This window comes from Gallus gallus, chromosome 1 (genome assembly GCF_016699485.2).
Source record: "Gallus gallus isolate bGalGal1 chromosome 1, bGalGal1.mat.broiler.GRCg7b, whole genome shotgun sequence".
Taxonomy (NCBI): domain Eukaryota; kingdom Metazoa; phylum Chordata; class Aves; order Galliformes; family Phasianidae; genus Gallus; species Gallus gallus.
The window spans coordinates 191485412-191512821 of NC_052532.1; the positions used below are offsets into that span (position 1 = coordinate 191485412).

General features: G+C 34.7%; 1 long non-coding RNA gene across 1 annotated transcript in view; it reads left to right on the forward strand.

Moving 5' to 3' along the window:
• LOC112531597 overlaps positions 1–7648 on the forward strand; it is a 213905-nt gene extending 206257 nt beyond the window's left edge. The window contains exon 3 of the long non-coding RNA XR_005839475.2: positions 6619–7648. This is a non-coding gene — a long non-coding RNA (uncharacterized LOC112531597). The remainder of the gene's footprint in view (positions 1–6618) is intronic.
• Positions 7649–27410: the final 19762 nt, after the last annotated feature.

Consider the following 27410-nt stretch of genomic DNA (forward strand, 5'->3'; position numbering starts at 1 on the left):
AAGTTGTGTCAGGGATTGTTCAGGTTGGAAATTGGGAAAAAGCTCTTCTCAGAAAGAGTGGTGAGAATTGGAAAAGGCTGCCCAGGGAGGTGGTGGAATCACTGTCCCTGGAAGCATTCAAGAACTGTGAAGATGTGGCACTGAGGGACGCGTTTAGTGGGCGTGGTGGAGATGAGCTGATGGTTCGACTAGATATTCTTGGTGGTCCTTTCCTACTTTAATGATTCTATGATTCTATGATTGGGGATGTTTTGAAATCATACTTTCTTCAGAGCTATCTTGGACTGAGTTCTTTGGTGGAACTTGGGTCTCTTGATGACTTTGAATTTTTCCTCTGCACATGAAGTACATACCCTTTTCTTCTGGCTGACTTTCTTTTCCTATCTGAGAATTTAGTGAATAAGGAGACAATTGGTTCAAGAAGAAGCAAGAGAGCGCAGTATTTCAAGGCAAGCTGCTGTAAATGACTTGTGTTTCCTACTCAATTGCAGACTATCAGCATGAAAAAAGATAACACGGAATGAACTTGTCCCGACAAGCTGATCTCTGATTGCCTAAAGTCAGTAGCACTAATGCAGCTTATCCACATTTCCCTTCTCCTTTTCACATTTGGCCAGATAAGCAGTAAACACATGGTTTCTATAGAGGATGTGCTAATGGCTGGCAAAACAGAGGAGTTCAATCCAGAGCCCTGCACCTCATATCTGAGCAGCTAGAGTTAAACAAGGCAGGGTCATAGCTGAGAGCTTTGGAAAAACAGCACAAAAAGAGGGGAAGGGAAAAACAGAGAGAGAAAGGGAGAATGCAATCATCTTTTTATGGGAAAAAATGTCAAACTGTCATGTTAGTCTCTGCTGAGACTCTGAGTGCTAACGGTTGCCAGGGCAACTGTTGTGCCAAGCCTCGGTACTTATGTATTTTTTCCATTGATAATTGCTAATGTGAACAAGTGCTGGCTTGCACTTTACACCTGCCTGGCTTGTAAGTCTACCTTAATTGGATGTGCCAAGATTGAGGAAAAAGTAATCTGCCCTTTCAAGAGAAGTGACAGGTAGATGAAGTGTTGCTTAGGCCTTTACTGTAACAATTTTGCTGACAAAATTAAAATGAATTGTTTCCCTTAGCACACACATACTTCCTTTGCTTACCAAATTGAGAGTTTAGGCTTCAAGGTTCATTTTAGGAATTTGTGCTATAAAGCTTTTTGGGAAGATCTTGCTGCTGCTGAATAAAATCTCCCTTTTGCCCTCAGAGTTCAAAGTAAATTTCTGCAGCATGTTTCATTTTATATGAACATATGAAAACAGTCTTTCAAAATGAAGGAGAGAAATGAGTAAAAGGTAACAAATATTGCTACATATGTGTATATATTTAATTTGTAGATGATTGTTAAATAAGTGTCATTCGGTAAAGAAATGCCCTATGGAATGAATAAGAAAGAGTTACTTCAAAATTTTGGGCTGATAGCTTATACCACAACCTCAGAAGCGACCAGAGATTTTGTATTAGTCAATGTTTGAGTGTCATACTCAAGATATTTCGTAGAAATAGTAGTCATAGAATTGTTTGATTTGGAAGGGACCATTAAAAGGCCATCTACTTCAACTCCTCCGCAATGAACAGAGACACCCGCGACTCTGGCAGGTGCTCAGAGCTCCATCCAGCCTGACCTTGAATGTCTCCAGGGGTGAGGCAGCCACCACATTTCTGGGCAATCTATGCCAGTGCATCACTGCCCTTACTGTTAAAACCTTTTTCCTCATATGCAATATAAATCTCCTCTGACTGAAAGCAATATCAGGATCTCAAAATTGTCTAAGAATGATTTTACCATTAAAAATAACCAAACCAAAACAAAATGCAAAGACCCAAGAAACCCAGGGAATCTTAGCCACTTATGATTTTGTCCCAGAGCATCACTTTCTTAATTAAATTTTCTCCCTAACTATTTTAAACTGCCCTATAGAATTTTATGATGAGGGTCTAATTCTCTACTGAATCTTATAAGACTGTCATGCCAATTGTAGAAAAGTCAGAAAGTTTTGTGGGACCTTTTATTTAGTTAGTTATTTGTTTTTCCTGGTCTTAAGGAGATTAGAGTTTCTATGCTCAGCTTGCATTTGATTCTTAGAGCTGTGTCAGGCCTGGCCTGTTCCACTGCTGACTGTATTCACTCTGTGTAACTCTGCATTTCTTTGATGTTGATTTCCCAGTGCACTTAAATTAAGTTTACTGAAAGCAATATGCCAGAGAGAATTAACATATGAATAATACATAGTGCTTATTTTAGCACTTTTCATCAGAAGACCTCAAAGAACAGCACGGAAGATATGGGAGATTACCTTATGCCCATTTTGTGAAGGAAGAAGCTGAAGTACGTTGATATTTTCTTATTTGCCTAACACCTCACCATCACTGAGGGTAGTAATAGGAGAAAAAGCACCCTTCCTGACCAAAAGATTGCCCCAGAAGCTAGACACCTTCAGACCTATCAGTAATTCTGATTGTATAATCAGTCTTCCTTTTGAGTAATAGCTAAGGTTTCAAATGTGTCTGTTCCTGTGGGGTTGACTGAGGATTAAAAGACTGCAAGTGTAAGGCAGAGTACAACTTGCCAAGCTGTTTGGCAAGATAATAGCATTAAAAAAGAAATTAACAAAATCCAAAATCTATTCTCATGCCCTTCATAAAGCACTGTAAACCCTAGATAGTGATTTCATGTCTGGATACATAGTGGTCTCGTAGGGATATTTTTTTTTGCTAAGATATTGAGAGTAAGAGTATAAAAGAGCCTTCTGAAACTGCACAGGAGAGCAGGGGATTTATAACACCTTATTTAGGATTCTTTTAATCCGTGTTTTCAGTGATATTCATTTACTTATGTAATTCCCCCATAAGATAAACTCATGGGGCTAATTTTTGTCCTCACATTTCCGGCTGGTCACACTTGCATAGAGATGAGAGAAGCTGGAGTACAGAGCCGTAATTGTGTTTTTTAGAGTTGATAACCCCCAACCTGAAATAAGGCATTAGCTGTATGCACATTTATTAGTAGTTGCAGCATGCAGAAATCTGATTTCACGCTACTGGTTATTAATCGTGGTCAAGATTTAGGAGTCTATCAAAGTTTACCAAGGTATGAAGTAGAGTTTGTTTTTTTTTTTTCCATATCATATCCACATCATCAGAAAGAAATTTGATTCACTTTTCACTGAAAAAAAATTGACCTACATTTTCAGCTTCACTGCTGAGTTGATTATAGAAGCATCTGTAATGGTGTTTATCTGCTAATGATTGTGACTAAACTGGATCAGCAAGAGTAGAATAAGATGGAGAACTGCAATGCAACAGCAAATGTTAATTTGAATACAAAGAAAACTAAATTGGAAAAGTTTAATAAAGAAATTATTTCAGTTTGCAAAACAATCAGATAAGAAGCTATTATCATTTTAAATCTTTATTATGAGAAAAAGCATGTTGGATAGTCTAGAGTGGTCCACTTATTTTATTTTATTTTATTTTTTTAAATATAAATATGAATCTGAAAACATCAAAGAAGAGCTAACAGAAAAAATAGAGAAGCTGTAGCTTCAACATATGGCTTAGCAAGAGAAATCTACTCCCTAGAGATATAAGCTCGACTCAATTTCCACAAAAGAATTACAAAATATAAATAAACTAACTAAAGCAGATCAGGAAAAACTACTTCTCACAAGCACTCTGGTATTGGCCATTTGTCCAATTTCATAAAAATGGCACAGAATAGACACAGTGTCTTCCAGACTCATAGTTGGCTAGATTAATTTTCCTATATAACTTAGGCTAATGAGTAAAGAACTTGAAATACAGTTGAAAGCAATTTGCCCTGTATTCTAAAACAAACTTGTCAGAAACCTTAGTTGAAGATTTCCAAACACAGAATCATGGTGATATAAAGTCATAGGCCAGAAAATGTGAAGATGGGATTTTTCCCCTGTGTCCATGTGAGGTAAGTCATCCGTTGTATTGGGTTTACCTGGTGAGCTTTTGATAACAGGAGGTCTGCAGGGGTGGCCACTATGAGCAGCTCCCAGCACTGCCCCATGTCAGAGCAGAGCAGTTCCAGCTGCTCCAACAGGGACATACCCATCATCAGGCTGCCCAGGGCCCTGTCTTGAGCCCAACATTGAGCTCTTCCAGGGATGGGGAACCCACAGCTTCTCTGGGCAGCAGTGCCAGGGCCGCACCATCTTCTGAGTAAATAATTTCTTACTAACATCTAATCTAAATCTCTTCTCTTATAGTTAAAACCATTCCCCTTTGTCCTATCAGAGAGTCTAAAAAATCTCTCTTCCTGTTTATAAGCTTCTTTTAAGTACTTTTTCTGAGTATTTAAATTCAGCACCAAATGTAGGATATATTTATTTTTATTTTTATCTTTTTTTAATGAAAATGAGGTTATTATGGTATGCTTGCTTTATATATGTATATATATATATATAATGGTTCATCCCTCCTTAAACTCATATATACTGTGTGACTGGAATCTTCATGTAATTTTTCATCTTTTTCAACTGCAAACCCAGGGCAAGAAATTGATTTTTCTCTGAATTATAGAACTTAGAGAACTCTCTAAAGTGCTTCTAAATTGCAAGCGCCCATTTTACTAGTTAGACTTCAGAGGTTTTCAGTCATTAACATTAAACTAAAGAACTGCCATGTAGTGTGGGCAGTGTGAAAAGGAAGTAAGAGCAAGTCAAAAGAAACAATACTGACACAGTAACAGAAATTAGAGAGATACGTAAATGTAGAAAATAAAGAAAGAATACCCCCTAGATTTGTGGGTCACATTAATCTGATTCCTTCATTCAGATGGAAACCAGAGTAGATTCACTGAAATCAGTGATGAAGAAAAGTGTGATTATTTCCTTTGGATACAGAGCTCAGTCACTTTAGCTTAATAAAATGCATCTTCCTCTTAGCTAAGCTTCCTAACTACCAGTATGTTCAGCTGGAGCCATACTGAATGCAAAGATAAGATATTTTATTTAAATTAACTTGTTTTAAATGTGAAGTTTTTCATTAACCTGTAAAGAGATGAGAGCTCAAAATCATGCAAACAGTAATTCAAAACAACTCAGCTGATAAGATGTAACTCATTAAATCATTATAACTTCATCACATTCATACGTGTGTGTTCATGTCCTTGCTCCTACCTACGATTTGCATTAGGACAAAACAAATACTTTTCATGAAATTGGTTTTCTTGTTTACACGGTTTTCTAAATGCTTCATTGCATCTTTTTAGTAATGAATAAAAGAATTCAAGCCAGTAACCATGTAGGTGCTTATAGGAAGTCCAACACACTCATAAAAGAGGATGTACAGATATACAATATTATACTGGTAGTATTTTAGCATGTGATAGTCAGTATTCACACATGGAGTGTAAATATGAAGAACTCATATAAAAAAAACTTCAAACAAGTAAAATTTTATCAAATAAATTCACAGATTGAAGAAGAAAATAAAAGATTCTGGAGGGGGGGGGTATTTATTTATTTTCCTACTGAAGAAAACATTTCTTTCAGATATATTTGCTTTTCTTATACATCTTAAAACTAAGTCTGTAGGCAGATGTGTTTATGATCCTCTTCATCTCTGAAGGCCTAGGGCCCATTGACTTACGTTTAAGATATTTGTCCAGTAGAGAAATGGGCCAGATAATTAATCACGTTTCACCTTCCTTTGCATTCATATGAATTTCCAAAGTAATCAAGAAACAGAGTGTGTCAGATTTTCTTTTTCTGTATACATACCATCTCCTGTAATGGTTTGTCCCTGTTCGTTGCAGGGAACTTGGAGTGGATGACCTCCCAGGGTCCTCTCCAGCTCAAATGATTCTGCATTTCTATGATTCTGTGGTTTAACAGTTTGTGAAAATGAAATAATATCAGAAGGCTTTTGTCTCTGCTGTCCCACTCTCTATCACCATATTAAATATATAAATATGCTTGTATATATTTATAAATATATGTGTATATACATATATGTGTGTATGTGTGTTAAATTTCCACCCTCAGATGTATCTTTGCTGTCTTGGTGGGAAATGAGATAGATAGAAAGACTGAACAATCATATTTCAAGATATAATTTTTAATGCATCCATATATATAGGGACCAGGTTTTTCCTCTGAGTGTATATAACAGTAATTTGATGTTTTGGCCAAAGAACAGGGACTCGCAGATCTTATCATGGTACAAATATATCCATGCATGTTATAGTGAAATATAGTATATATTTTTAAATATATATACTAAATCGCAGTGTGAAAAACAGGTAAGAAGATCTGATGTGTAAATCAAAGATATAAGAAAAGGATTACTTGCTAACAACTGTTTGAATTAGTGACACAAGATAGGCTTTCATTCATGATGCATTGTCTGCTCAGATTAGAACTCACTAAATGATTCATGTGACTATAATCTCCTCATAGAACATATAATTTGACTCTTTTCTTTTTCTAGCATTGAGCACAACTTCAGTATTACTTTCTAATCCCAGAGTGATAGAAGAGAAACATAGTTTTGGAAATTATGGGTCATTCTTCATTTTTTCTCTTTTTTTGTGTATTGCAGGTTGGATATATCCCTTTGCTCAAAGAAATGGCTTGTTCTCTGCTCCTGAGATATTGGTGAAAAGCTGTAATTAAGGTAAGAATGTGAAAACTTGAAATTTTGTACAATTTCTTAGTCTTGCAACCTCATCTAACTTGAAAAGTGGTAACTAAAATTCTGTGCTTATTTATTTATATATTTATTTATATATCATTTAAAAACTCAAGTTTGTTCATTATATTTTTAATGCCATAAGGATTTTGTTGTTAAAGCAGCTTATTTAGCTATAACAGCATTTGTGGGCTTTTTTTGTTTGTTTGTTTGATATCAGAGATGCTATTACAGATTTAAATTTTAGCAGCCTGTGGGAAGAGATTGCATTTCTACAGAAAGCAATTCTTTTTATAAAGAAATTGACCCTGAAGGAATTGTAACGACTCAGGATCTAACTGTGGAGTTTGAACACTCTACACTTGGCATAAAATTTGAAAATCAGCTGTATAACATGGGACCTTTAACTCTAATTCAAAGAAAATAAGACTTAGGGGTTTTAAGGGATTTACAAGCTTTTGATTCCCCTCTGTCCACACCCTCCACTCCCACTAAAAATAATTTAAGGATTGATCTCTAGGTTGCATTATTTTCCACTGAGATGTCTTTTCTTATACATCTTGGATTTGAATAACTAATGTTCTTGTATTGAGATAAAATTATACACCTCTTTCTGGAGGCACAAAATCATAAGCTTAAAGTTGCATCATCTTAAAGAAGAGTAGTGAACAAATACCAGCAAACCCCAGCAGGAATTGATCTGTCTTTTGTAAGTACTTTTGTGAATCCCTGCTCTAAGCAATGAGTCAAATCAAATGATTAAATCTAAGATAAGCACAGAGTTGGTGGGAGTCCAGTACTTGGAAACAAATGGATTTATCAACCTCTTCTGTTTTGTGTGGTGGGATTATCACCAATGAGTACAGCATGGAGTCATTCTAACTGCTTAGTCTTCTGTGGAAATCATCACATCTGTAGCTTGCAAGGTGCTGCTATGAGGGGAAAAAAAAAAAAAAAAAAAAAAAACCAGAAAAAAACATGATGGAGTATTACACATAATTTTACATATACATAATTAAAAATTCAGTACTCTTTTCTAAACAAAAGGTATATAAGGAGATATCAAGGATTTGACCAAATCTTCACAGATAATTTGTCCCCTAGGAATGGGGAATTGTCTGTTTTCAAGCAAATCTTGTAGACTTAATCTTTTCTGGAGCATAATTAATGAACACTGTGTTTTGCTGGCTGCTGTTATCTGAGATCACCTACTCCCGGTAGTGCTGGCGTGCTCATCACTGCTAAATTTATCAATGTCCAGTCACACATTCATTAAGCTTTTGGCTTTAGCATACAGCAACAATGCTTTTGTAAAAGTTTGGTCAAGAAGTCTGTAATGACTGTTCAATTACAAGCTGCTAAGTTTGAACTCATGTAAATATGTTTAAATGTGAGCAGTACACACTCTATATATAGTCTCTGAGTTGTGATTTATGTTGATAAGACTGTAGAACAAATTTGTCACAGTACGTTGCAGACAAACATTTTCTTTTTCTGTATTTAATTACAAATTAAATCCTCAGTAATGCAATAGAAGTGTTCTGATGGTGTCCTTTGGATATTCTGTTAGGATGGTTAAAGTTCTTTGGCAAGGAGCATGCTGTATGTAAAAATGATTCCAAATATAGAGCAGCATTTTCTGATTTCAACATAAAACAACTATCTTAATGAATGCATTTCTGTTATTTTATTATGCTATTGTACTTAACTGTGCTGGTCACATTTCATTAAATCTTGACGTGTAACTAGACTTGACTGATGTAATTTGACAAATTACATCCAAGATCAAATCCAAGCCTCTGCCTACATTTCAGATGATGTTTCTATATTCCTGTGAGTGTGCAAAAGATCAGTCTTCTTGAACTAAATCTGTGACTCCTGAATTATCTCTTAGCAGAACTATGATATCTGATTATTTATATGTACTGTGTGTAACTGAAAATGAGTTTTTGAGAGTGAATGAACTAAACTACTTCACTGCTTGATTTTTTATATGCAATATAAAATCTTAACACTAACACACTGTCGACTTATCATACTTCTATTACTAAGACTAAGCACCGACTTAAGTCCATCATTTTTAAAATACAGCAGTTTATTTATGCAAATAAACAGTCATTATAAAGACTTTCTCTGTAACCAGGAGCTTGAGTGCCAAACTATCATTCTCATGAAAAATCGGAGCCAACTCTGCAAGCTTATGTTTAGCAGGAACTAGAATGTGACTTCTGGAAGAACAAGAATAGAAAAAAATGTGTTTTCAGTTGAAGGATAAGTCTTGGAACTGTTTCATTTTTTGTTAAAACAATAGCAACAAAAAACTTTCCTGTTAGTAGGATGGGCTAGTGACACATTGAAGATTTATGAGATACTGCTTCCAAAGAGTGGTTAGAAACTAATCTGAGTTAAATGGATTTGTCCTCTGGGGTTTAAGCATAGTCCTGTCTGCCCACCTGAAATATCACATGGTAGAATCATGCAAACTATGGCTGATTACTCCCTTAAAACCAGAGATTAAGTTAAATTTTCGTTAAGAAGTAAATTGCTTCTGAATATGGAACAGAATCAGAATTACAAAACTAAAACAATATGCAACAGTATATTTTCTTAGAGTATAAACCAAGCAATTTTGCATGAACCAGAAAGCGTATGTTAATACTACCAGTAATAAATCCATCTATTTTAGTGAAGCTATAGTTAATGTATGTCATTCAGGTACTATCAGAGGAACAGAAGTGTCCTCTTCTGGGAATGTATTGTTAAAATATATCTGTCACTGAATGCCATCTGTTCTATTACAAAACAAACTATCTCTTCAGAGATATCTATTCTTAGTTCTTAAGGAGGCTGATGAGTCCTTTGACAGAATAGGACAATATGACAGAGGAAATAAACCTATCAGATGCAAAAAGACTTCAAAGATATTTTTTTCTAAAGGTCATCTCCTGTAGTTGTCTGAATTAAATTACCGTAAACTACTTCAGAAGTCTTGTCATCACAGTGCCTTCTGAATATGGGTATGTTTTATTTATCTAAGCTAAAAAGTAAGAAAGGAACTTGACTGAATGTACATGGTAACATCCAACACAACTTTTTTTGCTGTACAATAAGCTATCATACTCTAATCATTATCTGTCCATCAAGAAAAAGTTATTCTCATGTTCACTTTTTTTAGGATCACATTATGGATGTCATTCAAGGAGTTTCCCCTAAATATAGTTCTCAAGTATTCCAAATATTGCTCTACAAGATTAAGCAGCTGCTCTTTCTACAGTTTTCCAAAGGCTAATTCTAACCCAGGGAAATGGACAGGATACAGTGTCATAGTCCTTCCCAGATCAGTCTACAGCAGAGACTGTGCATACAGATAAAATCATGATGAGTTGGCAAGGAAAATGAAGATGGAACCATTCTCCATGAGAAAGTGTATTTTATTTGAAATCCAAAAGCTCCACAAAATCATGTTTACTTTGGTTTCAGAATCATTCCCAAATTCAAGATAGGGAAGAGAATTTTATGTGAAATGAAGATAGTAAATTAGTAATGAATGAAATAGATATATATAAAAAAAAAAAAAAAAAAAAGGAAACATTAAAACAATTACGTTTTGTCAAAAGAAGACATTTTGACTAAAGTTGAAATGTTCTCAGCACCCTTTCTCTAAAAATTTCACCAGACTTTCTCCAAAAAAATTCTGAGGAGCAGAATTTATTCTGTATTTGACTCTGTTCAAAAAGTTTCTTACCAATACATTCATAATTTCCTTTTTCAATTCTGGTTGCAAGTCATTCTCTTCCCAAATTAAAGAGGCATTTGGAGTAGTGGATGAGTATTGAAGGATTGGCTTTCACATGACTGGAAGCCAGGACTAACCCAACCTGTTTATGGCTTTGCACAAAGAAGTTGGTTGCCTAGGCTCTTTTCAAAGTGATGAGAGAGAGAGTTTAGGTCTTTGGTATACTAAAACATTTAAGACAGTCATTTTTTCAGAAAGCATTGAAGCGGATGATCAAGCCAATCCCTTATTCGGAAATCTTTCAAGCACACTGTAAGTGATTCAAATTCATCTTCTTGTTTCTTGCTGATTATGAAGGAACTAGTTTGCTACAACGGGGCAGATGGTAGCCAATTCCAGAGTAGGAAAAGGACTTGGGATTTTATGATGCTATTTGCATTGTTGTTGGTTGTGGTTGTTTTTTGAATTGTTTTTCCTGTGTAATTTGATGGCTAGGATCAGAAATTATGCTATCAGCTGTGGCAGAACAACTATCAAGTTTGAGGGCTTTTAAAACAGAGCTAAAATTAGTTACCCCCAGAAAAACAACATTGTTCATTGTTAGTGTGATGAAATCAGAGAGCATGACAGGTTAACTAGTAGATCACCAATCCAGCTGACTGTAGCAGGTCTATCATTATTTCTTCCAATGCTAAATATCTATGTCATGACTTTCTAGCAGTGTCAAGAACTAAATTTTACAACCCATTTTGTCCCTTTTATTTTCCTTTGTTCATTATACAGCACTAGTGTTATGAATAGATAAATAAATGACTTAATTATGATAATTGTTGTTTGTAAAGAATATATTTAGCATGTCAGCTAATATAACAAATCACAGTATATGTACAATGGCACTGACATCCTTGCATTTCATATGACTTTTTGAATAGACGAGAGACATTAATTGATTATATTATACTGAGATGTGCTGTATTCTCATTTCTTCCACTGTTCTATGTGCAGCTCAAAAGCCTTCTTAGTGTACTTCTCAAAGGAGTTTTTGTTACGTTTTCTTTTCCCAATCTTTGTTCATACTCTAATTAAGTTTTGATGATAGCTTCAGTTATAATTTTCTATGCTAAACTAGGTATGGAGAATGAGAGTATCAGATCAATATCTGGAACTAGATTTATAGAACCATAGAATCAGAGAGTCGTAGAATGGTTTTTGTTGGAAGGGACCATAATGATCGTTTAGTTCCACCCTCTCTGCTATCGACAGTGTTGCCAGATGCTAAATCAGGCTTCCCAGTGCCCCATCCAACCTGGCCTTGGGCACCTCCAGGGATGGAGCATCCACAACCTTCCTGTGCAGCCTATTTCCTCCTAATGTCTAACCTGTATCTTCCCTTTTTTGGTTTAAAATGATTTCACTAGTTCTATCGCTATCAGACAGATTCAAAAGTCGGTTCCCCTCCTGCTTCTAAGTTCCTTTTAAGTACTGGAAGGCCATGATGAGGTCTCTCCAAAGTCTTCTTCATAGGAGAAGTGCTCCAGTCCTTTGATAATCTTTGTGACTCTCCTTTTTTTTTTTTTTTTTTTTTTTTTTTTTTTTTTTTTTTTTTTAAAAAAAAAAGTAATAACAATGTACTGAGTTGTCTGTTACAAAAGAGAGAAAGCTAGCACTATTACTACCTGATAAAAAATCTGATTTCTAAGGCTTTCTAAGGCTATTTTTTTGTATCTTTGTAGTGAAACAGAAAAAGGTGATGTCTGCAGTTAAAGTGAAATTCCCTGATGTACTGGGTAGCAACACTGCCCACAGCAGGTGGTTGGAACTAGATGATCTTTAAGGTCCCTTCCAAACCAAACCATTTTACTGTTCTATGAACAGCTCCAATGCAGCTCATAAACATAGTTTCTTTTGCAATAATGTCTTATCTGCCTATTTTTTCCTTCAAAGGGCAGATTCTTCCTGAGTTATTGATTTTGATATTTTTTTATTCCTTGTAATACTTGCATGATGGTAGAGAGGACTGATAACTTCACTCTGACAGATGATAGGGTTTGGCTGACCTTGCTTACTCCAAAGAAGAGTACTCCAAAGCCATTTTCAAAGCTAAAAGTACAAGCTCATCTTCATACTGGACTCAGATAATTTTTCTTTTTATAATTTTGGTTTTGAGCTGAAATCCTATGAAAGTTTTAGCTGGAAACTCTAAGTTAAAAAATTAAAAATTCTTATGAGATTCCATTGAGCTTATCTCTCACTTCTTTTCAATAGTTGTGGAGTATTGCTGTTAAAAGCTCAGGTTGTTGATTCTTTGCCATCCTGAGCAGCTACAGACAATGTCTGCAACTGCATCAGAAGTTCTCCTACGTATCAATGCCTGATGTTCATTAGCATCCACTAGATCATCACTGCTTCTTCAGATACACTTAGCATTCAAATAAAGATCAAACAACTTGCAAACCTCAGCTTCTTTTAACCTGTATTAATGATTTATACAAATGATTTAATCTGTTTGAGTAAGAGAATGCTTTATTTGTTGTTGTTTTATTTAATTAAATTATTATTATTACAGGAAAGGGAATTTTTAGGATGTTGTCATATTATTAGTTGTGTGAATTTTATACCAGTATGTGCTTTAACCATTCACTCTTACTTTTCCCATTTTCATTATCTATAAATGAAAATGTGAAATAATATTTTCCTTACTTATAATTAACTAAGATTACACATCACACACTGTTGTGCCTCATTGAATTTACTTATACGTAAAAACATTTACAATATATTGCATATATATTTATAATATAAAATAATGTTATATTATATTATAAGCATATAATATATAACATATAATATAGTGTTATATATTAATAATGTACTATTAATATAATATTAATGATATTGTATATTGTAATATAGAAATAGATACAAATAATATTGTGTTCTGAGGAGGAAACTTCAGATCTGCATATATACACTCTCTATTTGATCATTTGAAAGTAATGTGCCACAAAAGTATGAGTAAATTAGATATGATGTCAAAATTTATATAAATTCAGTTTAGCAATCTACTGCAAAGCAAAACCACTGTACAATTATACTGCAATTACGAGCTAATTACTTAGATATTACATCATCTGCATTTAAGTTACACCGTCTTTTTCCAAATTATAGTGATTAACCTTGCAGCTTCTAAGTTTTCCCTTGAATAAGAAAAAAAACACATAGCCTTAAGTCATTTTTATGCTCCTATGTCTGCTTCATATAAAAATCTTACATAAAGTACTGAAGCAGCATCATTTCTCTAGCTAATTTAATGCAAGAATTCCTGAAAGATAGTACCTGTATTCCACAATAACGTTCCTTATTAGTAAGTAATATCTAACTGGAAAGACAGAAAAAAAATGTACACAGTTGCGTATATAAAGAATGGTTATAAAAGAGTAGATTAGCTTAAAAGAGTAGATTAGCTTTTACACCTGGAATTAAGCTTTCTCTGCAGTATATTGGATTTATAAGAGTTAAAACTCAGGTTTGATTTCATCTCTCCTAACTTTAGATAACCGAAATGGAATATAGTGCAGTTACTGGCTTCATTTTCTGTTGAGGGTCCTTCACTAGTTTACATTACCTCATATATTGCAGAAATGGTTTTCGCAGTGCCTACTGACTTCCAGACCCAATGGGTACCAGAATACACTTCTTTCCCACTATCCAGTCCTGTGAACTAAGAAGACCAGTATGCCCATACAATAATATAACTAATCCTGAGTCAGAAAGAAGCACAAGCTTTTTTTTTTTTTTTTTTTTTTACTTAGTGCATATTGTCAGTATGTTAGGATTTTATACTGACAATGTAATAATAGAATTTGAATATTTATGACTTTGCCAATAATATGAAACATTGCTCTTTATTCAGGAGGATGTGTTCGAATTTGTCTGCCAGAGGAGTTCTGAAGCATTTTCTGTTTTCAAATCTGTGTGCACAAGGAAAATTGAAGCCTGATATCTTATTTACAGAAATATTCATTATTATGCATGTTATTATTGTTGTTCAAATGTGCTAAATACTGCACATAAAACAAAGTACAGGCCTTGTCTAGAAAATGTTTAAGCTAAAACAGAAATTATAAGTGCATGAAAAGAAAAACACACATGGGAAGAGAAGCAGTGAAGCAATCCTGGTTAACAAGTAATGCAGCATTATAAGAATTCATTATCTCTAACGTTATGGAAATCAGAATTTCTGAAGCTATTTTTTTTTTTATCTTGATTGTGTTTTACAATAATAGAATTTATTTTGTTAAAGTAGCCTGAGACATCAAATTTTCTGAATCTTTTTTTGTGTTAGCCTTTAGAAGAACCACACTATCTCTTAAATGGAAAAATAAAAAAGGTGATGTAAGAAGTTTTATATTTTCATACTGTCATGAAAACTGGAAAGTGCAACCTTGAATGGTGTACATCCCTTCATTTCATGGGTCTGTTTGTTCACACCTAATTAATGACATTCAACACTTTACAAGGGTAAATAATGGCAGGATAAAAGGAAATGGCTTTAAGTTGAAGGGGGGGAAGATTTAGGTTGGATGTCAGGAGGAAGTTCTTTACTATGAGAGTGGTGAGGTGCAGGAACAGCTGCCCAGAGAGGCTGTGGATGCCCCATCCATCTCTGGAGGTATTCAAGGGCAGGTTGGATGGGGCCCTTGGTAGCCTGGTCTAGTATTAAATGTGGATATTGGTGGCCCTGCCTGTGGCATGGGGGTTGAAGCTTTGTGATCCTTGAGGTCCCTTCCAACCTGGGCCATTCTGTGATTCTATGACATAATTTTGAATAACCAGATTAAGATGTTTTGCTACAAAGAATTGCACACACAGTAAAAACAGGAACAGGACCTATTTTCCTATCAGTCATTATGATAAATTTCAATTTCAAGTTTAGCATGTTTCATCCAAAAAAGGTAAATAAAAATCCTGATCCCAGTGTTTCACATCCAACTTCTACAGCAAGAAAAAAAACAAGAAAAGAAACAAGGACACAGATGAGAAAAACAGAATTTTATGAAGATGGGTAAGAGAACTGTACTATGCATTTATATTTGAGCAGCAGATTTATTACTTTCTTTTTTTTTAGATGGCTGTATATGTTACTGTTTTCTCAATACCCATCATGCAGTTAACTAACCATGAAATCATGTCATACCAGAAGAGAATGATAGTTTTTAAAAATTTATTCACCCATATCAATAAACCTGAAAAAGTGTTTTCTTGTAGATAGAAGTAACAAAGAAAAAAATGGTTTCTTCTTTCTTGAAGAGTTTGGATTTAATAGATATAACCTTTTCTTCTGTGGTGAGCACACTAGATCTGACAAAAAATATATATATATATATTCCTCTGTTCACTGGAAATGCCAGTGAATACTCCCTCATGCATTACAAGCACTTGGAATAACTGTATCCACTACAGTATACACATACCAGAGCCTTTTAAATATATCTAAGTTATTTTTAAGAGGAAGAAGGGCTATTTAAATGATGCTAAAAAACCATCTTTGTAAAAATTGATCATTAATAAATTTAAACTAGTAATTAAAAGATTGTGTCTACCTGTTAGAAGGTTGATGTTCTAGACTGGCAATGTCATCACCAAGCAAAATTAAATTAAGTTACAGACATTGGTAAAAGATATTAAAAACAGGCTTTGCTTTTGAAGGTGAAATCAGTGAGCTAGAGTTATTCTCTTCTATATCTCAGCTAGGTTGAAAAGCATAACCTTTCTAATTAGAATACACCTGCCATGCTTCATGAAAATAACTGATGGCTTAATTCTGATCACAAAAATAGTTTTGTTTTGTTTGTTTGTTTGTTTGTTTTTTTGCTGTTGTTTTTTTTTAATTCCTAGTCAGATTTCCTGAAGTGACTTGCTTCATTAGTATTTCATGACTTGCTTCATTAGTATTTCATGCCTATATTTCATTTCAACAATTAATTAATACTCCTCTCTTGATTTATTTTTTTTTTACACTCAAATGTTTTAGAAACAGGTACTGAGTGATTCAAAGACCTCTAAAATTAATGGATAAGCTTTAATTGCTTTCACTAAATTTTGGCAAAACAAACAAACAAAAAACCTCCTTGGGTGTCTTGCAGTATATGGCAAATACTGAGAGACATTTTTACTTCAGAAGAGCTGGGTTTCAGTGATGTTGCTGCAATCTGAAAATAAATTTTTATATGTATTTTATACATGTATTCACGTGTTTTCTATGGACTTAAGCATTTGAAATGTACAATTAGGGAATCTCAATGAGACAGCCTGCTGTTCTGATATTTTCATCTTCTGATTCAGAATAGTGTGGATGGATTAGCAAGGAAAAATTGTCACTACTTTATCATATCTGCCATTGTCATACAATCATAGAATCATATATTAGTTTGAGTTGAAACAGACTTCAATCCCTTGCAGCAGCCAGGGTTGCCAACCACTTAATCAGGCATTCCTGAACCAACCTTTCCTGGAACACCTATAGCGATGGGGCATTCACAGCTTCTTTGTGCAACCTTTTCCACTACCTTACCACCTTCAGAATAAAGAATTTTCTCCTGACATTTAATACAAATCCCCTAGCTAGGTACTAGATGAGGCCCCATCCAACCTGGCCAGGGATGGGGAGCCCACAACTTTTCTGTACACCCTATCCCAACCAAACATATCTAACAACTGTAAATTTGGACCTGAGTGTGCACAGAGTAAATTGCATAGACACTGTGCATTTCCTCTAAGCATTCCTGGAAAACATTTCCTAGCTGTAGGGCTTCAATTAATCAATCAACCTTTATTTTTATAGCACCATTCTGGAAAATCCACTCATAGCACTTTCAGTAATAGAGGTAAGAAAAATGAATCCATACTCTCCAATTAAGAATAAAGCATCTGTCTTCTTGATTGCATTCATTGAAGACATTTCAGCTGTGGAAATTCCAACAACTTTATACCTTAAAAAACTCTCTGACTTCAAAACTACCAAATATATATAAGATACAATAAAATTATTCTGTTCACATAGACTTCGAAACTGGACTTTTGATTTGACTTGATATTTCAGATCTTAATTTCTTCACTTGGGAAAATTAGAAACTACATTTAAGTCCTTTCTACAGGCCACAATTTGGCTGCTAAATGGTACTTGCAGGATTGCTCACAGTTACTTACAGGTGTCAGATGCTCTCCGACATGTGGTTTAAGATTTATGTAGTCTTGTGTGGAGCCTGAAGTTGGACTCAGTGATCCTTGTAAGTTTCTTCAAACTCAGGACATTCTATAATTCTGCAATTCTGTGTCAGCAGTGTGGATATCTACAGATGAGCGAGGCTCCATTTAATCATTGACAGAAATAGATCAAGTCATCTGTTTTGGATGAGATGAGGCACCCTTCAAGTGTCTCTTAATTGTAAAAGGTGTTGAACTCGATTTGATCCTGTGCAGATTTACACAGAGACCTCTCCAGTTTGTCAGATAAAGTGTGTCATGAACTGCAGCCCAATAACACAGTGAAATTTCAGTTAAATAGTTTAATGGAAGATGTAACCAGAATGCCAGCAAAACTCAGCTCAGTCCCGAGCACAAGTTATGATGCAGTTTGCATATTTTTATAGCCATAAGAATTTCAGAATAAAATAATGTCAAGAACCAATGATGCAGCACTTGTATTCACTAACTCAGGTAATATTTCACCATCAGAAATAAATACTGTTTCAAGTTTTATTTCCATCTTGTAATATGAATATTCACTTACCTCAAAAGGAAAACTTACCCCAAGTAGAGAGGTGCCTGAATGCATTCAAAAGACAGTTGTTCAGTAGACTGAGGTATTAAATGGATTGAATTTAAACTACATGCCAAGTTTTATATGATGGTTCATTAACTCTTATGCCCCCAAGTCATTCAGAGAATATGATATTAGTGGTTTGAGCATATAGCGAGAGAAAAGCCAGAGCATATGCCAAAGCACGCATACAACTGGGCAGCTGAAGAAAGTTGCAGAAGTACCAAATGAAAGAATTTCCCATCTGATCAATGCTAATAGAGAACAAAATTCAGAGATCCAACTTGGAGGCCAAAGTATTGAAGAATGCTTTTTCTAGCATGTGAAGTGAGTTTCCCATTTCTGTTCTGTTCACTGATTCCTCAGATGTTTAGTAGATCTTGGTCCTGTTTTGAGCTGTGTGTTCTTTCTCATGCCATGCTCTCTCTTGCTCTATGCTCTGTTGGTTTAGTTGAATTTTATTCTGTAAGTCTTCAAATTACCTCTTGCAAACATGTTTTGGAAGCTTGATGTATCTGCCTTTCATCCATTGCTATCACATACACAGAGGTTATTTCAACAACATTATTACAAGTCTTACACTTGAATTTGAGGATAGATTTCTGCCTTTTCTCATAGGATAAATACTACTATTATAAATATATTTGAAAAGTATTTTATTGGTGAAAGAATAAGACCTGAGAGTGATAAGGTCATTTATTTCTTGCTATCAGGATTCATTTAGGCTTTTATTTGCACATTTGCTGGCAGATTCTTTCTTCCTCTGACAGACAAACGTATTCCTTTTATCTCTACTTAAGGTAAATGAAAGTCCTATATGCTGATAATAGTCTGTTGAATCAGGCTTGAACCACACCATGATCACCTGGCCTGAGTTTTCCCATTCCTTAACAGCAGGATTTCAGTCATACAACTTAAAAAAAAAAAAAAAAAAAAAAAAAAAAAAAAAAAAAAAAAGTCATCTACTATTATTAGATAAGCTGTCTAGGCTCCCTTAGCAGGCCAGAAATTTTCATAATTTGAAAGATATCTTCCTGTCCTCATTATGGAGAGTGGCAAGTACCCACAACAGTCATGTGTTTGCAGTATTTTCTTTCCTGACTTGGTTGGAGGATGTCAAAGATGTAGTAATTGAAAAGTATTAACCCACTGTTCTGTACACTACTTCAGAGCCTTCACAAACCAGGTGCTAACAAAACTTGCTCCAGGGGGAGAGGGAAAACTTTCTGTGCTTTGTGAAGGAATCTGGGCATCACAGAGCCTGCCAGTCCTATATTCCTGTCTTTCTCTATTCTTCCAAATCAAAGATTGTTATCCAACACCACTTCCCCATGACCGCCACTTTAAATGAAACAGCAAGCAAGAAATGTGATGGGTTGCTGGTAGGCAGCAGGAAAGGAAATTGTAATGTAACCAAAGATCACTCTAGGTCGATCAAAGAGCCAGCAAATTCTGCATTGTTATAGTAAAAACTATACTCCTCTAAAGGATAAAGTAGAGACTTAACTCAAAAGTAAAATAAAGCTTTCAGAGTTCAACAGGATGAAAAGTTTGAGGAAAAACACAGATTGCAAAGATTTCAATAGTTTTAGGATGTATGCAGTAAATCACTCTCAAAAAAAAATACAGGTTTAAGTAGACCACAGTTACCTCTCTGTCACAACAACAAAAAAGAAACTACCTATTCTTGTGCAACATTTTAGGTTTAACAATATTAGCATGTAGCAGGGTATCTTGTCACCCTGAGTACTTTCTATTGTCAAGAGAGAATTTCAGGTTAATTACCTGGTTTCTCAGAGCACTTACGCTATCCAGTATGTATGTATGTATTGACCATTTGGTGATCTCTGATTTCTTACAAAGTTGTCCTGCCACTCAGTTTGCTAGTCACTTACTGATGAATGTCTTGGGAATGTCTCAACTTTCAAACCAGTAGTGTGTTGTGTTTTCTACTGCTTAAGGTTGTCAATAAATTTAACAGGTCAAGAAAGGAAAATGCATCACTTATTTGTCAGGCACAGGAGACACAAGGAGATGCTGTGTATCAGTTATTTGGCTTTGACGAAGATTTTTGTTTCAGGTCTTTGACAACTTTTTGATAAATATTGTAAATACAGCATTATGACTTGGGTAATCTTCACAGGAACAAGGAATTATTATTATTTTAGTACATGTGTACAATCACACAAATGCATACATGCACCTTCCATATTCACCTCAAGTGAGAGAAATGACATGGGGAAAGATGTCAGTTTCCATAGGAAACTTCAAACCTGTTCTTCCTCATGAAAAATTTCTCATCCTTGGTGCTATCACCTTTTCAGCTTAGCATACCTTAGCCCTATGTGAGGGCCCTTTGCCCAAAGTTGTAGACACTTTTCACCATTCTTTACCACTGGTGATTTTCCTGCCAAAGAGGAACCCGATAGCCCAGTTTCCAATAACTGAAATAATCAAACCCATATTCTGTAACTGTTTAAACTGATTGTTTTTCATCTTTCCCAGAATTCTACTAATTCTATAAAAACTGTCACCTTCATTGTATTGTAAATAAAGTGGAATAAATAAGGAAGAGAAAGAAGACTATAGATGATATAGGGTAAAATAAAGAGCATGAGTAAGAACTTTGTACTCTTCTCAATCTCTTAATCACAACCTCCTGTAAGGTTGATTCATCTATCTCCATATTTTTCCCATTTATTCATTTGTTTGTAATTCCACCAAAAAATCAACAGAAATGTTCTACTTTCAAATTGTACGTGATGACTTTTGAGGAGAGAGTTTAAAATTCATTACAGGCATAAAAACAAATCAAGCTGACAGAATGCTCAAATACACTGTGCTGCTTGGATTTATAATTGAAAAACCCTCTGCTGCATGAAATGAGTGAAATACAGCAGATGAACTAGCAGACAAGCAGGAGATCAGAATTAAACAAATTTGTGTAAATAAATCCCACTTACTTATCAGATATCAAGAATTAATTTTCTCTGTATTTGGTCTTTCTGTAAGATAATTTGAACAAATACTGGTTGGGACTGAAAGGCAGAGGGCAACCAGATTATTTTCTATTATTTAACTATTTTCTTTCTTTTAAATAGTCAGATTATATCAAAGGCATGTATTCAGTTCTTGATTGAAAAGGAAGCATTAAAAGGATGTGTCTGATCATGAACCATAACACTATGGGCTCAGTTCTCCTCTAGGATGTTCTGAAACTACTGTTTCAGAACAAAACTTACTCTTCAGACGTGCAAGAGCTGATGCAAAGTAGATGCATCACTATAAAGACCACAAGAGGATTTTGATTGGAAACATATATACCTGTACACTTAGTACTAGTTTTATAGCCAATCTTAACAAAGTTTAGCAACAAGTATAAATAGCAACTTGTTTTGGATCATATACTTAAACGTACATAGTATTGTATGGAGCAATTATGGAGTAAACATCTAGTGTTGTCTCTTTAACAGGTTATCTGAAATAAATAATTCTTTCAGAGTGTACTGTCTTTCATTCCCCTCCCCACCCAACCCCCAAAACAAACAAACAAATAAACAGTTGGGAAAAAAAAAAAAAAAACTCATTGATAATAAAAGCTAGATAAACAGTTGAGCTGGCCAAACAGATTGATAATCCTAGGTATTTACGTATGTTGCAGAGGCAATGTCTCAAAAGAGGTCTTGGGTGGTAACAGGAAGCCACCTTTAGTGTTGAGACAGTGGTCCATGTGATTGTGCTCCATTTCTCATTTAATTTTTTGGGACATTGCACAGGCTGAAAATCAAACAATGCCACATCACCATCCTGACCAAAGAGGCAATGAATGCAATTCAGTCCCAGAACACACAGAGACTCCTCCAGTCCTTCCACCCTATCAGCAGCATGATTGAATTGATATTGTCCTAGGATTAATCTTTTAAAGAAAGGAAGCAAGGGAGTTTATTTGTTTGTTTGTTTGATTACTTTTCATTTGTTTTCCCCCCATTATCATTTTACCCAGACACTTCTCCAGGGACCAAACTGATTTGTCATTTTTACTTAAAATATCCACCAATTTCTATAGCAATGGGAGTCAAATGAACATTCTCAGATGAGGGAACTCCAAAAAGAAGTTAAGAATATGAAATAAATCTATTTAGGGCCCATGCCTGAACCCTTGAACTCTGTGTAAGGAAAGTAGTTTCTGAGAGCAGTATTTGAACTGTTATGTCTGCCTGCTGAAAGATATTTCAGAAGAAATGTTGCATCAAAAATGAGGATAAATCTTCTGATCTCTGAGAATCTTATTTATCTTTCTGGATTTCTGATGCTCTAAATTCTGTTCAGTGGAGACTCATTTTGTAGTTGCCATACATCAGTAGCTGTGGCATTGATATTTAAGTGCCAGGGGTCATCACATATACATTTTTTTCATTTGCTTTAGTCATTCTTCCAGGAAGATGATCGATGTAAGTACCAGTACTTACATTACTAAGTTGTAATCATTCAGCACTGAACACTTTATGAATAAAAAAAACTAGCTACCAACGACCTGTAGGTTCAAAATTTATGTCCTCTTTCATGTAGTAGCATGTCTATGGGGTAAGGAAAACCCTCATGTTCAGCTTGGATAAACATTCAAAACTTCAAAGACTTATCTGAGGAGTCTGCAAAATAAGCCAGAGGTCTCTAGCCCGGAGATTTTTTGCACTTTTCTTACAACTGAAAAATTAAACTTTAAATCAATCTTATGAAATCTGTAACTTTCTTCTATTAAAGGGCTAAAGTTTGAGTTATACTGAGGTTAGAAATGCATCCTAAGGGGAGAAGTGCCTAAATCTTGTTAAAAATATATATATATTTTTTTTCCTCCTTGTAAAAGCTTTACTTAATAACTTAGGTGAATGTAAATTTTTTATAGATTCAGTCATAATCAACTGATCTAAGCACAGGATAGGACCTGGGGAAGTTTCATTATCATCAACTTTGCCTCCCTAGACACCTTTCCCTAGTTTATCTCTCTACTCAACTTTTCCAAATTACCTATTTGGGAAATTATTTAATTGCTCGTCTCTCAAGAGTTCTCTGTGAACCATTTAATTAGTCTGTAAGGCATTCTCAAAACTATCAATTTATTTCTTTTTATTTATATTATGTCTGATTAATAAGTGCTTGAGGTGCAAATTCGGTTCAAAGTCACTGAATTTTTAATTTAATCTTATTTATTTTTTTATTCCCACAGGCTGGGCAGAAAGAGAAACACTAACTAAAAAACTAAGACTTCAGATGTAGCACCTTTTAATACTTTCCAGTGTCTGGTTTAACTCCCCAGTCACCCATTCCCTTGACTAAGTGACAGAAAAGGTCTATTTCTCAACTCCAGAACTAGATGATGATGATGGTAATTGCATTATATTTTCTCCATTAGTTTCAACTTATCCTTTTAATTAAATTGTAAAGGAATGACAGATCCCCCATGCTCACTCTAAGTCTTTACTGAAAGTTTAACATCCCAAGTGGGACTTGAACTCCCATTATCACAGAGCAAAAGTTCAGAGCACTAAAACAGGAAACATTAATGTGTCAAGCAAGTAAGCTAGCACTTACAAGGATCAATTTTCCACTTAGGCATCCTTTGCCCAATTGTGCTCACTCCTGCTGAATCTATACCCACTAATGGATCAAAGATGAGAGGCTAGGAATTCTAAAATCATCAATTCCCAAGACTCATTAATATTACAATTGCACCCACTAGCATTACTACAAGAGGAAGCTCTTTACAGGTTTGTTTTAATAAAGTCTTTTTTTATTGTTTGTTTTATTATGTTTTGTTTTGATGGGGATTTTTGACCCATCTTAAAACTTTACATTAACTTTCAGATTGGCCAATTGTTATTTATTAAATAAATTTCCATGGATCTTCAAAAATGTTATGCTACTATAGAAGGAATAAAAATAAGGACAAATATATATGTATTCATTAGTGAGAAGACTTTTATTTCACTGGCATATATTATTTTTGGCTACCATTGTAGCTGCTGGTTGAAGCAAATCACCACAATTCAATCAGTTACTAATGCATTTTTCTTGTCCTATCCAGGTGAATAATTTTTTTTTTTTGAATATATGAACATACAAACTTTTAGCTTAAGCTTATTCATTTAAAATTAATATTAATGTTGAAAATACAGAAAAAAAAAATCAGTGAATATTCTGAGGACAATAGTAAAATTACTTTTAATTTTTTAGGGCATTTTAAAACTATTTTAAGGTTCTTTTCATTTTTTTTTCTTTCATTCATTGTCAGATTTAGGAGATTACTATAATGATTTTCAGTTCACTGGTTGTAATGTCCTCAGTCTCAAAATTCTTGTATTTATGCAGTGGAGTTGGAACAAACTCAAGAAATCAATAGATGTACAATGGCAACAGCAAATTTCTGGACGAGAACTGAAAAATCCCGTTGTTTCAACTGTCCTCTTGAGGTCTCTGTCATTGGTTGAAATGGTAGCCTTGCACAGTGCTATGATGCTGGTGCCAAGAGCTAGTATAATACCGAAATACTGTTTAGAGTACTTAGTGCTATTATGTTATAGCTGGACTGATCCTACAGTGTGACATATGTCACATAAACTGATATGACACACAATAAAACAGGCAGTTTTGCAATTGAGAAGGTGTTCTTCATACTCTTCATTAAAAAGTTATTTTTTGAAGAATTTTCTTAGCCTGAAGATAAAAGTCCCTGATGGTTAAAAAATCAGTGATTCCAGGAAAAAATCTACACATTAAATACAGTTATCTTTGCAGTAGCTTCACAGTTGTAGTTTGTGAAATGCAGTAACCTTCAAATTACAAAACTGATGCCTTTCAAAATGTGGGTACTCGAGTAACTTCTACAGCAGAAGTTCTGTTTGCATATTAAGGTAATAGCTACACATAGTCACATACTAAAAAATGCAATAGCTTGCTATGGAACATAAGAAGAGCTTGGAAAAAAAAAAGCCACAAAGTCTTAAGACATTCTCTGAGCAGAACTATATCATTTTCAATATCTTTGGAAATCATACGTATTACATATCAAATGGGAAACCAAAGTGTTGTCACTCTGTTATGTATGGATTTATAGGGGAAACTACGAAAATTATTCACACAATACTTAAAAAAAAAAAAAATCCCTGATATGTATAAAATTGATGTGCTGTGAACAACTGACAAAATAATAGAAGCAAGGAGATGATCTGCATTCATTACAAATGAATATCTATATATAATAATTCACAACATTTAGAGGTTAACTAAAGAGAAACAACATCTTTCTGTTGCCAAGGTTGAGCTGGTTTCTCATTATAAGCCACATCCTGACAATTCCATAAATATAATCAGTTGTAGAGGAAGCTGGTAGAAATCACTACATTTAGATTGCATAAGGCATTTTATTATGAAGTATTCAATTGACATTTTTTTCCCTATGAAAATCAGTAAGATCATTATCAACTGTCAGATGGAGATTTTTACATGATAGGAGATCTCTGTCTTATTTAGTGAACCGAAACATGCAATTCAGTTTGCAAGGGCAATCATTGATAGTTACTCAGTTTTGCAACCTTAATAGCATTTTTTAACCTAATTTATTTTCCCATTAATAGCATTTAATGAATACCATTCTAATACCTATTATCTTTTTATGTAAAAATGGCTATTTTTTTTTTCCTCTTAAACCTCAAAACTGTCAATAGTATTACATTTTCATTTTTTTCCTATGTTACTCATTGTTCTCATCGAAACTATCTAATAAAAAGTGTTAAATCAAATTTACATCACCAAACCCCCAACGTTATTTCTGGCAAGCAAGACTGAGAGTCTAGTGTTGGTTATACCTATGTGCAGCATCTGTTTCTTTGCAATAGATGCTGAATTGACAATTCATAAACACTGAACTTCAATTTAAATCCTCTCTATATGTTCTTAATCTGATGTCCACTGATGATGGGATAAAGAGAAGGGAAAACATTTCCAAGATGATCCAGAATTAGGTCATGTCCTCACCAATGGTGGTAATGGATGTGCTTTTCACATGCCAAGCAGGAGCTTATAATTTCATCCTCAAGAATACTTACTCAGGAAGTGAATCAAGCCACTCCGACTAGATCACCTAATATTTTGTCGCAGTACTCTTACCTGGGCCATCCTATGCATCTAGTGAGCAATAAATGTACTTAATATGCACCACAGTACTTTGGATGATTGTTTTGTATTATGTATTTTTCTACATGGAAAAGGTGAGGGGTCTGGAGCATAAGCCTTATGAGAAGTGGCTGAAGGAGCTGGGATTGTTCAGTCTAGAGAAGAGGAGGCTCAGGGGAGACCTTATTGCTCTCTATAACTACCTGAAGGGAGGTTGTAGTGAGCTGGGGGTTGGTCTCTTCTCTTGTGTGACTAGTGATAGGACTAGAGGGAATGGCTTCAAGCTGCTCCAGGGAAGGTTCAGGATGGATGCTTAGAAATATTAATTCTCTGAAAGGGTGGTCAGGCACTGGAATGGGCTGCCCAGAGAGGTGGTGGAGTCACCGACCCTGGAGTTGTTCAAGGAACATTTGGACGTTGTGTTGCAGGACATGGTTTAGTGAGAATTATTGGTGATGGGTGGCTGGTTGGACTGGGTGATCCTGTGGGTCTTTTCCAAACTTGGTGATTCTGTCATTCGATTATTCTACATTTTGTTAAGAACTCGTATACAAAAAAAAAAAAAAAAAGTTCAGTATTGTTCTCAAGAAGAATCAGATGCTGTTGTAGGAAACTAAACAAATTTGTATGTGTATCTTAAATTTGATTGCAAGCTATCACCAAGTATATATATTGATTTTCCATTTTTTGATGGAACATCAACAAAATTAGCTTATTCCAGATGAAGAAGTTTGTCACTCTTGAGCTAGGTAGATTTCATCCTTCTTTTTATAAAAAAGCACAATTTAAACCATTCAAAACATTACAAAAAAAAAAAAAAAGTCACTGTTATTAACTAAAAATTGAACTCAAGAAAGTCAATATCAAGCCAGTAGGTAACAGGCTAAAGTTGAAGTATCTGTTACCTGTAAATATTTCACTACTAACTAATTCTGCTAATGAGAATGTTCTTACGCATATTGCCATTAAATCATG